This window comes from Nelumbo lutea, chromosome 1 (genome assembly GCF_056320005.1).
Source record: "Nelumbo lutea isolate HS-2025 chromosome 1, American lotus-T2T, whole genome shotgun sequence".
In the NCBI taxonomy this organism is placed as follows: domain Eukaryota; kingdom Viridiplantae; phylum Streptophyta; class Magnoliopsida; order Proteales; family Nelumbonaceae; genus Nelumbo; species Nelumbo lutea.
This window is the reverse complement of record NC_142684.1, coordinates 186,418,021-186,433,742: the sequence shown is the minus strand read 5'-3', so window position 1 is coordinate 186,433,742 and position 15,722 is coordinate 186,418,021. Positions and strand designations below refer to the sequence as shown.

Here is a 15,722-nt window from a genome sequence, read left to right as displayed (position 1 = left end):
AGCCCAAGCACCATACAGCAAGCTCTTCAGAATAACGAAGCAGACTCAGCAGGCAAAATATAAGCTACAGTTTTATTATGTACACGGCTACAAGGAGATGATGATAAGGATTGATGAGGGGTGATTTGGTCCAACGTAATAATTAAAGGATACGTAGACGCGGCCTGCCAGTTAGATGACAAATCAGCATGTGGTGTCACATCAGCAGATTGTGGGACTTCGGGTGCTCGGTCACTTCGGAGTCAGAGCACCTCAGTACCCACATACGTCGAGGTGCCATATAACTGAATGTAGAAGCTTGCCCAGTTGATTTGGAATTTCTCGGGATCACGCCGCGTAACTGTAGGCCTTATCCTCGTCCTGCCCGAATTGGAGGGCAATGGTAAGCCTCATTAACTGGTACGTTACCTCCTTCCAAAGCAGAACGGATCCCTATGTTGTGGGCTAAAGATTCCAAGAGCGCTTCGTGAAACCCACAACAGCCTAACTATATAAAGGCATCAACCCCCAAGACCCAAGTATGCGTGATTGTTTGCTCACTAGCCTACTTACATTCAAACTTCTAGCTTGCAACCAGAGTACAACATTGACTTAAGCATCAGAGCGACCTCACCAGGTTAGCCTCCCCAGGTTCTCTGATCCTTTGTCTTGCAGTCTGGTCCAGCTCGCTACACGACTAGTGTTCAGGTAATCTTCCAGCTAGGAGCTTCCAGATCGCGCACCATCAATTGGCGTCATCTGTGGGAACCGATCAAAAAGTCAACCTTACACCTCATTCATCACCTTACTCTCTCAATGGCATCTTCAAGCAACACCAGCAAGGGCATCGACATGAGTGCCACTAAGGGCAGGACCACCCTGCATCACTCCTTCAAGGCCCTTCAGTGACTATTGGGTAGTTCATCGTCCCCCTCATTGCCTCAGGGGTCCACACTGTGTTGATGCAACAAACGAGTTAGTAGATAAAAATCCCGCTGCCCCAGGTAAACACCACTTTTTTGAAACCCTCGGTGATTCCTCCATGGGTAGCACATCACCAGTTCGATGATTTAGTTCAAAGTGTTAGAACCATGTAGATTCAGATGCAGCAGATGCATCAGTTCCAACGGTTTCAGCAATACTATTTCTATCAACAGTACCCGTAGCAATACTAGCATCAGTTTCCACCACTACAGCCGAACTAGCAACCAGGTCAGTACTAGAATCAGTCCTAGAACCAACAACCTCATTAGAGTGCTCGTTGATCTTCTCGTCGGGGTGAGGGAAATTCACAAGTTCCGGTCCCTCCTAGGGACTAGACCCCACCTCGGGGTAGGATCGACGTCCAACACCCCCCTAGTTTCTCAAAGGGGGAACCTGAAAGATAGGCTCGGGGTCAACCAACAAGAAAGGAACAGTCAGCAACAAAACTCACAGCTTGAGAATCGAGAGTCCCAACTCGACGATTGCCAACTTGGGGCCCGAGGTGCGAGCTCGAGACGAGACCCCTTGGCACCCCGCAACATCCAACACCATTCTCGTGACCAGGAAGAAGTAGAAGGAAAGAACCCTAATCCACCTCACAATAGTGTTCAGGAGCGAGAGTGGACCAGAATCGAAGTACCCGATAACACAGAAGTTAATAGCACTAATGCAGAGCTAGCAAAGAAGCAGTAGCAGCGACGTCGTAAGACTTGCCGGTCTTCCGCCAGGAACAACCCACCAACAAGGAGCAGCCGCCTGCTAGAGCAAAGTAGGGAAAGGGAGGAGGTGAGCTTGGTAGCTGCACAACAGGCTCCTGCCTTGTTGAGTCAGCCCTCCCCCTGTTGTCCGAGCTACTAGCAACCCCGATGCCAAAGGATTTCAAGGTACCCTTGTTTCAATCTCATATCCATCTTGCTGGAGCAAACGAAGCATGCATGTGTGTGGCTTTCTCCACCACTTTCAAAGGACTAGCTCGGACTTGGTACAGGAATATTGCGTCGGGCTCGATCAAAAGTTGGGCACAGTTCGTGGATATGTTCACTGCCACTTCATCACTAGTAAGAAGTGCCCAAAATCACAAGAGAGCCTTCTGAACGTGGTGCAGAGGGAAAATGAATCAATTCGGAGCTACATCAAGTGTTTCAATGAAACATATTTGCAGATATTGGATCTTGACCCAACAGTGCGCCTACCCACAGCGCAGAAAAGAGTTACACATAAGGAGTTCAGATGGTACATCAGAGTAAATCGCTCGAAAGACATCACATAATTCCTAACATTCGTGGAGAGGTTCATAAGCACAGAAGAAGAGCTCAGCCAAAAATCGAAAAGCCAACAAGGCAAAAAGTGGAAAAGAAGAGACGAAGGAACAAGCAACGACATGCACAAAAGAAAGAAGAGCAAATTGCCAAGAAGAAGCAAGTCACCTCGCTTGAGAACTAAGTCCCCCTCTAGGAGTTATAGGTCAGGTCGGCGATCTAGGACCCCTCCTATAGAGAGAACAACCTATACTCCCCTCAATGCGAAGCGAGGAGAAATCCTGATGGCAATAAAGGACTCCTCCTTCGTCAAGTGGCCACCTAGGCTACGAGGAGACCCAACGACCAGGAATTCGAACGTTTACTGTCATTTTCATCGGGACCATGGCCATAGCATAGAAAATTGCCAAAACCTCCACAACGAGATCGAAGAGCTCATTCACCGTGAATACATGAAGAAGTACATCTTGCACAAGGAGAAAGAACAGAGGGATCGACAAGAAGACCAGAGAGACACTCTAGAATCGAGCAAACAGAATGATTAGCCACCTCGGTAACTACCTAAAGAGAGACTGATCCGCGGGGTAATCAACATGATCACTAGCGGATCCATCGTAGCGGGGTGCACCACAGCACCAAGGAAGACCTCAATTAGAGAATTAGATCATGAAGTAGAAAACTCACTGTAGCAACCTCGAGTAGAAGAGCCCATTTATTTCATCGAGAACGATGCGCGTGGGATACAGTATCCTCATGACAATGCTTTGGTCGTGAATCATAAACAATTTTGAAGTGAAGCAGATCTTGGTGGACTCAGGTAGTTCGACCGACATCCTATTCAAAGGGACCTTCGACAGGCTACAACTGAAGCATAGCGACTTGAAACTAGTAGATACACCCTTTGTGGGGTTCAACGGTGAAGAAGTCAAACCCCTTGGCCAGGTCACGGTACTAGTAGAAGCAAGAACGTGGCCAAACATAGTGCGATTTGAGCATACTTTTCTTGTGGTCGCGACTTCGTCCCCCTACAACAAGACCATAGGTTGGCCCATCCAGCACGCCTTACATGCGATAGTATCAACATACTACTTGGTGATGAAGTTCTTGACAGATTACAGAGCAGGGGTCATACGAGGCAGCCAGCTCGAGTCTCGCAAGTGATGTGGCTGCACTAAAAGTTAAGGCGAAGTTGAAAGAAGATGTTGAACTAGAGCAACCAGCATAATATATTGAGGAGCGAGCTGCCCCGATGGAGGAGATAGTCCATATACCTGTTTCCAAAACCGAGCCGACCATGACACTCCAGATTGGCGCTTTGATAAATGAACTGCTCTAAATACAACTAGTAAGTTTGTTACTTAATAACTTAGATGTATTACTTGGTCCATGGCAGAAATGTCTGACATCGACCCTAGTGTGATTATTCACAAGTTAAATATGGACCGTTTAGTCAAGCCAGTTAGACAAAGAAAACGCAACCTCACCTCGGAGTGGTGGAGGGTAGTCGATGAGGAAGTTGGGAAACTCATTGCCACAAACTTCGTCAAGGAGGTCCATTACCTGAGCTAGGTGGCCAACCTCGTGTTGGTGAAGAAGGCCAACAAAAAGTGGCACATGTGTATTGACTACACCAACCTGAATAGAGCCAGCCCGAAGGACTGCTTCCCCCATACTAGAACAGATCAACTGGTCCCTTTGGCTTAAAAAACACTAGAGCAACTTTCCAACGACTTGTAAAGAAAAATTTTGAACCATTGATCGGTAATAAAATTGAATGTTATGTTGATGACATGGTTGTAAAGACCCAGTTCTCAAACTCTATAATTGATGATTTTAATTCTATTTTTCAAATTCTGAGAAAATTCAAAATGAAGTTTAACCTGGACAAATGTGTCTTAGGGGTCACGTCGGGCAAATTCCTTTAGATATGAGACTGCCCTAGAAGATAAAGGAGGTCCAAAGACTAATAGGCCGGGTAGCCGCCCTAAACTGGTTCATGTCTAAATTGGTGGGTAGGTGCCTACATTTCTTTAAAGCAATAAAAAAGAACGAAGACTTTGTATGGACCGAAGAATGCCATATCGCGTTTGATGAGCTGAAAAAGTACCTAAGCACCGCACTAGTTTTGACCCAAACTGAGGAAGGTGACAAACTAAAGTTGTACCTCTCCACAAGTGACAAGGTGGTCATCTTGGTATTAATCAGAGAAGTAGACCTGGTCCAATGGCCCGTCCACTACGTAAGCAAAGTTTTGTAGGATGCGGAAACCAGGTATCCCGACATCGAAAAGTTAGCATATGCGTTAGTGGTAGCAGCTCGGAAACTACATTCGTACTTCTAAGCCCATAATCATCGTACTCACTAACAGACCTCTAAGGCACATCTTGCTTAACCTTATGGTGTCGAGTAGGTTGACGAAGTGGTCCATCGAGTTGAGCAAATACGAGATCCAGTTTGAGCCACGTCTAGTGATCAAATCCCGAGTCTCAGCGGACTTCGTAGCAAAATGTACATTTAGTGCGCCGACCCTTGGGATGACTGAGCCCGCTAACACGTCGGAGGTATCAACCAGCACGACATTGGTCTCGGTCAGGGAAGGACTTGGGACAAGGAGCCCTGGATCCTCCATGTAGACAACTCATCTAACCAATGAGGAAGTGATGCTGGACTGATACTGTACAACCCAAGTGGGGTGAAACTGGAATATGCTCTTCGGATCAGATTCGAGGCGTCGAATAATGAAGCAGAGTATGAGGCATTGATTATCAGACTTAGTCTAGCGAAGGAAATGGGTGTAAAACACCTCATCATGCGCAACGACTCTCAATTGATAGTAAACTAGGTCAACGGCGACTATGAAGCTCGTCATTCAACCATGGCATCTTACCTCGTCAAGGTTAGGGAAATCCTATCGTGCTTCCATTCATCGTTCATCATGCAGATACCGAGGTCTGAGAACGCTGAAGCTGACGCCCTGTTACGATTAGCAAGCAGTAGCGACAACACAATGCAGACTGTATACATAAAATACCTGCCTCGGCCCAACATTCTCGGGGGGGGGGGGGGGAGGGGGGAGAAGAGGTCGCTCCCGTGTTGTAAGCAGAATCGAGCTGGATTGATGCGCTCGTTGATTATCTGCTCCACAGGGCCCTACCAGTAGAATGCAATGCAGCTTAGAGGGTAGAGTGCCAGTCAGCTCGGTACGTCCTTATTGATGGACGACTGTATAGGAGATCCTTTATGCTTCGCTACCTCCGTTATTTGCAACATTCAGAAGCCGAATTAGTATTTCACGACATCCATGAAGGACTATGCGGAGGACACTTGGGGGGCATAGCGCTTGCCCAAAAACCACTTAGATAGGGCTATTATTGAACCACCATGAAAGCAAATGCATTCGAGCTCATCAAGAAATGCGATAAATGTTAGAGGCATGCCGACATCCTCCATCAACTACTACTAATCTAAAGTACCTAACCAGCCCGTGGCCCTTTGCACAGTGGGGGTTTGACATCCTCAGACCATTTCTGCTAGCAACCAAGTAGAGCAAATTCTTGGTCATAGCGGTGGATTACTTCACAAAGTGGGTGGAGGTTGAGCCATTGGTGAATATTACAGCTCGGAACGTGCAGAACTTTTTCTAGAAGAACATTGTGTGTGGTTTTGGACTACTCAATGTGCTGATCACGAACAACAGGAAGCAGTTCAAAGACATCAAGTTCTAGAACTGGTGTGCCGAGTTGGGGATTCAACAAAACTTCACTTCAGTGGCACACCCGCAGGCGAATGAACAGGCCAAAGTGACGAACAGGGCCATCCTCCGCGGACTGAAAGCTCGCTTAGCGCGAGCTAAAAGGTTGTGGGTGGACAAGCTGCCAGTGTCCTTTGGGCCTACATGACTACCATCAAGACTGCAACCGGTGAAACACCCTTCAAACTGACATATGGTACAAAGGTGGTGATTTCGGTAGAGATCGAAGTACCAACGTTGAGGCTCGAAGCATACAACGAAGAAGCAAATGACGACGAGCTTTGGACCAACTTGGGCCTGATCGAAGAGGTACGCAACCTGGCCTATATTTGGATTGCGGCCTACTAGTAGTGGGTAGCTCGGTACTATAATTCATGGGTTAGAAGACGAAAGTTTCGAGTTGTTGACCTGGTGCTCCACAAGGTAATGGTACCTAAGCCAGGCATAGGTAAGCTCGGACCGAACTGGGAGGGTCTGTACCGGATAAGACGAGTGTTTGGAGAGGGCACATATGAGCTCGAGACTATGGAAGGGAAACAAGTACCTCAAACTTGGAACGTTGACAACTTGAGGAGGTATTATCTATGAGCTCGCGATTCCAATACAACTAAAAAATTTTACAAAGTCTACAAGACCACCAAGCTAGTCAAAAGGACACCGAACTAGAGAGAGGACTATAAGTCACTCCAAGAGCCTAAGGGCTATGGTGCCGATCTGGAAAAAGACCTTGGCACGATATAAGTACCAATCGCTTCTTCGGCATGGATAGATAAGTCCTAGTCACCTACTTGGCACATGCGTCCTAAGACCCAGTCGCCTCTTCAACATGGGCAACCTAAGACCTAGTCGCCTCAGCATAAGCAACCAAGAACCCAGTCGCTTTGGCATGGGCAAATAAGTAGCTCTTGCGCAGACAGGTCGGGCATATACTCTATAGCGTCTGTTCACTTCGGCGTAAATTGAGATCGGGTTATTCTTACTCTGGAGTTTAGGAGTAATCCATACTTGGAAAAATTGGGGAACTCGCGTTGTGTCAGCCACCTGTTGAGCTTGAAGCCCTTGCGATAGGCCGTTGTGCCAGTCTCGATTAGTAATTTGCACTACTCCTCCGTAAACTTATACTCCTCGACGGCCTCTAAACTTTAGCGTCCTTGATCGCGTCATCGAAGATTCTTGTGTGCTCCTTCACGAGCTCCTCGAGGTTCTTCTTCTCCCTTTGGAGAGCCTCCCTTTCCTCCCTGAGCTTCTTCTTCTTGTCCCTCAGCAGCACGATCAATTCTTTTTGAGTTCGTGCATCCTTTTCCAGCTTATGCATTTCACAACGAGCTAGGTCTAGTTCGCGTTGAATGCTCTTGGAGGATTTTTTGGCCTGTAGGGCCCGCTTCAACTGCACCTCGGATTGGCAAGCTAGAGCGTGAATTGTAGAGTCTACTTACCAAGGAAGAAACAAAATCTAAGTACGAAGAAAGAGCAATAGAGAGTACAGTCCAAGGATCAGATACATACCACCATATAGTGAGTAGCCGCTCTGGCCCCGAGCTGAGCCACCGGTAGATTGGCCAATTGCACGACCTCCTCGGCAAGGACCACACCCTTACTCTTGAGGAGACCGAGCTTTGGGGTCAAAATGCTCTAAGCTGCCTGCGAGGAGTCATCCCTCGAAGGGGTGGCCGCCTGAGCAGGCTGGGGCTCGGACACTGGAGCCTCCTCAGGTAGGTGAGGTGGATAAGCCCTACCTTGGTCTTCCTCGACCAAGTCAATAACATGAGGATGCTTGAGGATGGTAGTGTCGACATTGGATGTGGTAGCGGCCTCATGGGAACATGCCTTCTTGGAGGCCTTCCTCTTCTTCCCCCTCTTCATGCTTCCGAAGAGCTCGGTAGCAGGGATTTCAACCATGGCTCCTACAAAAGGTAACAAACATATCAACTACAAAATCAAGACAAGCTGCGAAAAAGAAAACAAGTGCGTGCACCAAGATGGCGACCTACCAGGAGGACTCAACCCGACTAGTATGAGATTTTCTTCGAACATGAAGTTTTTGAACTTCAACCCGAGCTTTGCCCAATATCAGACTTCCTCCTGTGTCTCTTTGCCCAACTTGATGCCAAGGTCCTGAATGGCAGGCCTCGAGGGTCAAAGGCCGGTAATAGTAGTGAAAAAGGGAGATGGTACCTACAATGTTGCGGATCGAGTTTGGGTGGAGCTGATCTATGGCGATGTCAAAAATTTGACGACCTCGACCATGAAAGGGTGAAGTGGGAATTGTAGCCCAATTACGAGCTACTCCTCGAACACTACGATCTTGTCATGACCTGATCCCAAGGAAACCTACCTAAAGGAATGTTGTATACAAAGTTATCGGGCAACTTGTACCGAGCTACCAGAGGCAGGAGTCTATCAGCCGTCATCGTGGAAGGACCGAAGCTGTCTTGGTCCATGAGCCCGGCATGAAGTAGAGGTCCCCTTGCCAAAAGCCTCGTACTCCTGCCGAGGTGAGTCCACTTCAGACGGGTTGGAGTCTGAACCCCGCACTAAGGCATTCACCTCGGCAAGGTGAGACTCTGCGGCCTACACCGAGGTGCCTACCTCGGCCCCAGTGAACTCTTCACTTCTGTCAAAAAGACTACCTAAGCTAACGCTAGACATACCAAACTAGAGGAACAAGACAAAAGGAAACAAAAACAAAGAAAGACAAACTCACCAAGAATACCGAAGGAAGCAAAAAGACCTCGGATGCAAAAGGCAACTAACACCAACCTAAAAGATTGAAGTGCGGCCTTAACAAACCTGAGCACACAATATGTGGCGAGAAAAATAGGCCCCTCTGGCCCTTATTTATAGCCACCGCGACCAGGGCTCAACGGTCGATATCTACAAAATCCGACGGCTCCTGTGAAAATTGATTGCACGCGTCCCGATATCAAAATCGGTTGAGTGTACGATTTGACGTCTGTAGAGTTTATAAATGACATTGCATCTACATATACCTGATACGCAATCTGGGGTATTCCCTGGTCAAGCCAAACGGGTCAAGAAGGTCAGACCGAAGAGCCACCCTCTGAACTGCCTGGAAGTCGCACCAAATCCACCTAGGCTCGCCATGAATTCCCCGCGTTGGGTCAAGACCCTTGGCACGGGGAGTGGGGGGCAATTGATGATGAGTGATTTGACTCGACCTAATAAGTAAATGACACGTGGACATGGCCTGCCAACCAGATGACAAATCAGCATGTGGTGCCACGTCAGGAGATCACGGGACCTCAAGTTCTTGGTCACTTCGGAGCCGGAGCACCTCGGTACCCACATACGCCAAGGTGCCACATAATCGAACATAGAAGCTCACCAATTGACTCCGAACCTCTCGAGATCACGCCACATAACTGTAGGCCTTATCCTCGTCCCACTCGAATCGGAGGGCAATGATAAGCCTCATTAACTGGTATGTTACCTTCTTTTCAAAGCGGAATGGATTCTTATGTTGCGAGCTGAAGATTCCAAGAGCATTTCGTGAGACCCACGACAACCTAACTATATAAAGGCATCAACCCCCAAGACCCAGGTACGCGTGATTATTTGCTCACTAACCTATTTACATTCAATTTTTTTTAGTTCGCAACCAGAGTACAACACTAACTTAAGCATCGGAACAACCTTACCGGATTAGCCTCCCTGAGTTCTCTGATCCACAGCTTGGCCCAACTTACTACGAAGTTAGTGTCTAGATAATGTTCCGGCTAGGAACTTCCAAATCACACCATTGGAGATGAACATAATTAAATGATTGGGAAATATATATTCAGCAATCACCTACTTTAAGGGAAATCTAGATTAATCCAATACAAGTTTATTAGTCAAGACTATTTAAGTATAGGAATATTTACAATGGCTATTATATAGAGTTTCATTGCATCAACACGAGATATGAATAGATACACACCGTCTAACATTAAATAGCCATCCGTTGGCTTCATAAGACAAGGAAAATATCATCTTCATTGTCGTCACCCATATCCAAATATTTGAAGCTGACATCTCCTGTAGGATCCATGTATCAAACTTGGGTTGATGTAGCACTTCATGTCGTGGAAGAGATTCAGATTGTCTACCAGCTTATGGAATGCATTGCATCCACAGCACTACATGAAAGGAAATAGGAAGGAGGTGGAGTCAAATTCCTAATAAGATAGAGTACACAGGGGAGGAGGAGGGGAATAAAATGTAATTGAAAACATTGAGCAAATCTAACGATTTACCTGGACGAAGACTGTATCATCAGTGTACGTGAGGATTGATGGCACGAGTCGTTCGCTGCCCACAAACGTTGCAGGTGAAGGCCACACGCATTCTCCGACGAGGCGACTTGGTGAAGAGAGACGAAGGGAAGGTCGAGATCCTATCCGTGTTGGACTCCGATTCCGGTCCGGCGGGAATAGATGGACCTTCCATTCATGAACCCGTAGTCCAACCTCGGCCGGCTGCTGCACTCAGAACCAAATCCATTGCTGCATCCTAACATATGAAAAAAAAAGTTTAATTAATGAGAAAATGATCACAAATTTATTCCAAAGAGAAGAAAAAGAGCACCTGAGATAGAGGGGAAACAGAAACGCCATCGTTCGGAAGAGGAGCAATGTTCATTTGGTTCGAATTAGACCGGAGGTCGGCGTCATTGTCATCATCTAATTCGAAATCTAAGAATTTGTTAGAAATTTTATGAAAAGAAAAAAAAAAAAGAAGAAATAATGCAAGGGAGTAAGAAAAAGATGGTACTTTTGGAGGCGATTGGAAATCTAAGAGGTTTGGTGGACAGATTCTTCTTTGGGGAGAAGATGGAGAGAGGTGAGGATGAAGACATGATCGTCGCAGAAGATGTTAGGGTTTCCATAGCCGATAACAAAAAAGACAACACAAATCTCTCCTTTGTATCTCGCTTTGGTGTTTATTTATTTTTTGCAGAGTATGGAATGTAAGAACACAGAGACTCTTTCTTCTAGTTCACACAAACAATTCGGTCGAACCACAATTTTATATCAACCAGACGACCAGCTCTATCAAATAGGAGAGACGGAGAGAACTGGAGAATCAAGAAAATATCCTCTTCTTATTCTTCTTTTCTTTTTTTTGGTAAAAGAAAGAATGAAGAAAATATCTGCGGCCAGGAAAATGATCCTTCGAATTCATTCCGTTCCTCAGATTTAAGTCGGTTTTGGTTGGACTGCGTAGAACGGAAAATCTGAAACTGGAACTGGAACAGTGGGACCACTATGATTGGTCCAGTGTTTGCACTTGACCCATAATATCGCAGTGAGATGTTGATCCATCGTATCAATCCTACTGAGTTTTGCCTTCCTAAATCCTAACCTAATATCTAATGGTGCCTTGCAGCTACAAGCCATGGCCATCAAATCAACTCAAGCCATCGCCCTCTCTCACTCTCTCTCATTCTCTCTCTCTCTGTTCCAGTCTTCCGCCATTACTCTTCTTAAACTTTCCAGCGTGTCGAAAATCTCGACCCTCATGGAATGCGACTCGTCTTCCACTCCAAAAGTATGGACTACAGAATCTACCTCAACCATGCTAGATCCTAGTGGCTTCCTGACTTGTTTTTCCTTCATTAACTTCCTCAATCTGGCTGCATCCTCCCATCTCCCCGCATCCTCATACATCTTTGCCAGCAGAACATATCGCCCTGCATTATCAGGATCAAGAATGAACAATCTTTCGGCAACTTTCTCAGCAAGCTCTATATTGTTATGGATTCTACAAGCACCTAACAGTGCTCCATAAACATCCTTTCCGGCCTCCACAGGCATTTCATTGATAAATTTCACAGCCTCATTAAGACGGCCAGCTCGCCCCAGGAGATCAACCATACAAGCGTAATGCTCATCGCGCTTCTCCACGCCATGGTCCTCCATTTTCCCGAATAGTTCCCAGCCTTTGTCGACCCATCCAACATGACTACATGCAGACAATAGGCACACAAAGCAGATGCCATCGGGTCGTACGCCACTGTCCACCATTTGTGAGAATATTTCTAGTGCTTCGTCCGCAAGCCCATGCATCCCGTAACACCTTATAATTGCATTCCATACCACAATGTTTCTGTCAAGCAGTCTATCAAAAAGGTTTCGGGCGGTCTTCAAACGGCCACAATTCCCATACATTGCAATAAGGCCACTACCCAAAGCAACATCAACTTCCATTCCTGACTTTACAATGTAAGAATGAATCAACATTCCTTCTTGGATGGTAGCTGCTTGGGTACAAGCTGGGAGAACACCAACAATAGTAGCATGATCGGGCATGCCTACAGTGTCATCCCGCAACATTTGGTGAAGAGTCATGAGGGCGTCGTTAGGATGTTCATTCTGGGTATAGCCTGCTATCATGGTATTCCAACTAACCAGGTCTTTCTGCGGTATTTGATCGAAAACTCTCCGAGCCATTTCAATTTCCTTGCACTTGGCATAAAATGATACAAGCGCATTCCCCACAAACAGATCCCACTCCAACCCAACCTTGACAACATGGCCATGGATGACCTGGCCCTTGTTTCCATCTCCCAAGGCAGCACAGGCCTTTAGAACAAAAGGGTAAGTGTATTGATTCGCAAGGACACCTTTCCGACGCATATGATCATAAATTTTCACAGCTTCCCCAGAAGCACCTGAACTTGCATAACCCCGAATAACTACATTCCACATAAGAACATCTCTTTCAGACACGCGATCAAACACTTTCCGGGCATCTTCCATGTTGGAGCAGTTGTCCTCGGCATACCGGCTTACAAGCTTTGCTGAAAGAAATGGGTTCTGCTCATAGCCCCAAGTAATGATTTGAGCATGGATTTCTTTGAGACTTTTCAACCCATCACAACGTTGTAAGAGACATGTGTACGCAAAGGAGTCTCTGTAAAACATCTTCCACCCCGCTGCACTTAAGTGTCTAACTGAATCAAGCCTGGTTAACAATAGAAGACTTGCTCGTAGGCTTGAACCATGCATTTGGATTTGGGTGAAAAGATGTACAGAGATACTTAGAACCCTATTGACGTATTACGTCAAACCAGCCAACCAAAAAGTAATTGCTCGCTCGAACCTTGCACTTTCTTTCTCACATCGAATAACCCGATTCGCTAACCGATGCCGCCGGAAATCGTTCGGTCGGTCCTGGTCTGATGTTACGCGATCCGGTACCTCCCACGTGTTGATGATTCAGATGCTGATTCATGTAATTCTTTATCAAGGCCGAAATGATGGTGGCCGAGCTAAAGTATTCCTATAAGAGAGGATGTTAGAGTGTCTTGGGTTGTCTTTATATAGGGAGGGCACTTTTATGTTTAAGAGTATATTATCGCACGTACCTTTATAGGTAGAAATAATTGTTTTATATAAGCACCTATTGTCAGATCCCTCTTACAATGGGCTTTAGCTTCTCGCGGAACCGCTATCGCTTGGTTCGATACAGTAATGTGTCGATTACAAGATCGACGCAAAGGTTACGATCTATTTGGTCAACTTTGAGGCATGCATCGTGGTAGGCTGGTCTAACGGTCGAGGTATACACACACTGGAGATCTCGAGCTGGTAACCTATTATCGATCCAAGTCAGTGGGTTTTTGCTGGTCGTCATCGACTCCTACAGCTTGGCCGGTCTTTGAAGCATGTCGCCATGAGTGGGGAGCCAATCAGTTTGTCTTGGCTGAGGTGGAGGTCGGCCTAGGTGAGGTGTTTCGGGTTGACTTACCGCGCTAATTTGCTTACTCAACGCCGAGGTGTCACTCTAAGGTCATGTGTCATGGGATGATTAGGAGGACCAAATTATCCCTTATCAATTGCCCCCTAGGCCCCACTCCCGAGCCTACATCAGCTCGACGAAGGGAGTAACTTCTAATTAGGTAATTGGTTCGACAAGTTTGTAGGTCGCCCGACTTGCTTTCTTAACTTGATTTGAAGTTGAGCGAAACCGCGACAGTTTTTTCAAATTTTGAATCTGGGGAAGAGGTGCGCGCTGTGAAATTTAGAAAGAGGCACGTGCTTTGAGAGTGCTGGTTTCAAATTTAAAAAAGAGCGTCGCGGGCGCATAAATTTTGAATTCAAAATATTTCGCGTGCACTGCTAGTTGTAGATTTGTTGTAATTGCATCTACATCGTTCGTCTCTTTGTCCAATGGATTATAAGTAAGGGGTCCCCATTGAGGTCCCACTTACACTATTTCTTTTTGGAGCTTTCTAGGGTGGTGTCTAACTGGAGGAGGTTGTAGTCTGAGTTATGCTCTTTGTCGGAATTGCATTAGTTGTTGTCGTTGGTCTTCTTTACCTTTTCCAGTGAGTATTCTAGTTCTTCTGATGTCCCATAGTCCGTTTGGTAGGTCGTCCAAGCAGAGGTTAGACATTGAAGCGAGCTCCTCGGGGGAGGACTCCTATGGGGAATACTGTGTTGGATCTCTAGTAGGGAAAAGGCACGAAGTTGAGCAGGCTATAGCTATTTTTAGTCTGATTGAGTCTTCTGGGGAGCGGATAGTCGAGTTGTGTCACACCTATCAGATCCCAAGTGAATACAACTGGATCGAGCCGCACACTGATCATTATCCTTGGGATCATGACCGAGATGCAGTGTGCATTTACGAGGAGGTGCTAGTTGCTAGTCTTCGATTCCCTTTTCACCCTTTCATCATTTCTATGTTGAGGTACTATGGTGTATCATTGGGCCAGCTTGTGCCACCACTATAACTTCCCTCTAAACCTTGACATATTTTCTACCTTGTGTAATATGAAGAGAGTTTCAAGCCCTTTCTACTTCTATCTTCCTTTCCGAAGTAGGTACAAGGTGCTGACTGACTTTCCCAATAAAGTTAAGGGGTGGAAAAGGAAGTTTTTCTCCCTTTCTAGAGATGGTGGCTAGAGTATGAACACCGTCTGGTATAGCAACTGTCGAAGCTTTAGTGAGAGTCATGATGAGGAGTTGTGCATTGCGCTTTAGGAATTTTTCAACCAAAAGGTCGAGGTAGCAAGTGTTCTGGCCGAGCCTATGCTTATACAGGACGACTTGAGTCACGTAGGTAGGTCGGTCATTGAGTCACCTACATCCGCATTTGATATTTCCTTGATAATTAGCTTGGCTAACTATTTTTTCTCTTCTTCATATATGGCGAGCATGGCTTCAATGTTGGCAATCTCTAGGAAAAGAAGGCTTCGAGGAAGAAGCAAAAGGCGAATAGCCGCTCCTCAATGGAGGGGACCTCGGCAAGCATTGAAGTGAGATTGTCACACCCCACTCCTACTGTTATTGACCTCGAGGGAGGCAGCGAGCCAATGAACACTAATCAATACTCATTTGGCCCCTCTACCTTCCAACCTTGGGTCATTCAAGAAGAACGTGAGGCCATCCCTTACGTTTCAGACATTCCTCGCTTTGCTCCCAACATCGACATTTTTGTACTTGATCATGTGTTTGACCCTCGAGTAGCTATTCGAGTGGCCAGGGGTATGTTGCTTCCTAAAGATGCTCACTATTATCGTAGCTTGGGCTCAATTGACGCTGGAGCTCGAATGGTTCACCACATCATTCAAGTTTGTCTCCTTGTAGAATTTGTCCTTTTTTTGTTTCTGGGATGTCTATTCTAATCATGCTTTCCTTCTTTTGGTAGGCGAGCTCCATTGGGCAAGTTTTATTGGACCATGTTCATGCGATCCAAAAGGAGAGAGGTGAGATGCAGGCGAACCTTAGCGCACTCCAGGTCGA

General features: G+C 46.3%; 1 pseudogene across 2 annotated transcripts; it reads right to left on the bottom strand.

Annotated features, from left to right (window-relative positions):
- Positions 1-9,771: 9,771 nt before the first annotated feature.
- On the bottom strand, positions 9,772-13,289 carry LOC148879841 (pentatricopeptide repeat-containing protein At3g24000, mitochondrial pseudogene; annotated as a pseudogene). Of its 2 annotated transcripts, none has more exons than XR_016104353.1 (4): positions 10,747-13,289; positions 10,561-10,655; positions 10,230-10,485; positions 9,772-10,112 (listed from the first exon to the last, which is right to left on the bottom strand). The product of XR_016104353.1 is annotated as a pentatricopeptide repeat-containing protein At3g24000, mitochondrial pseudogene, transcript variant X1 (transcript). The 2 variants fall into 2 exon arrangements; XR_016104354.1 differs by having other exon boundaries at positions 10,561-10,667; positions 10,747-13,261.
- Between the last annotated feature and the right edge of the window lie 2,433 nt (positions 13,290-15,722).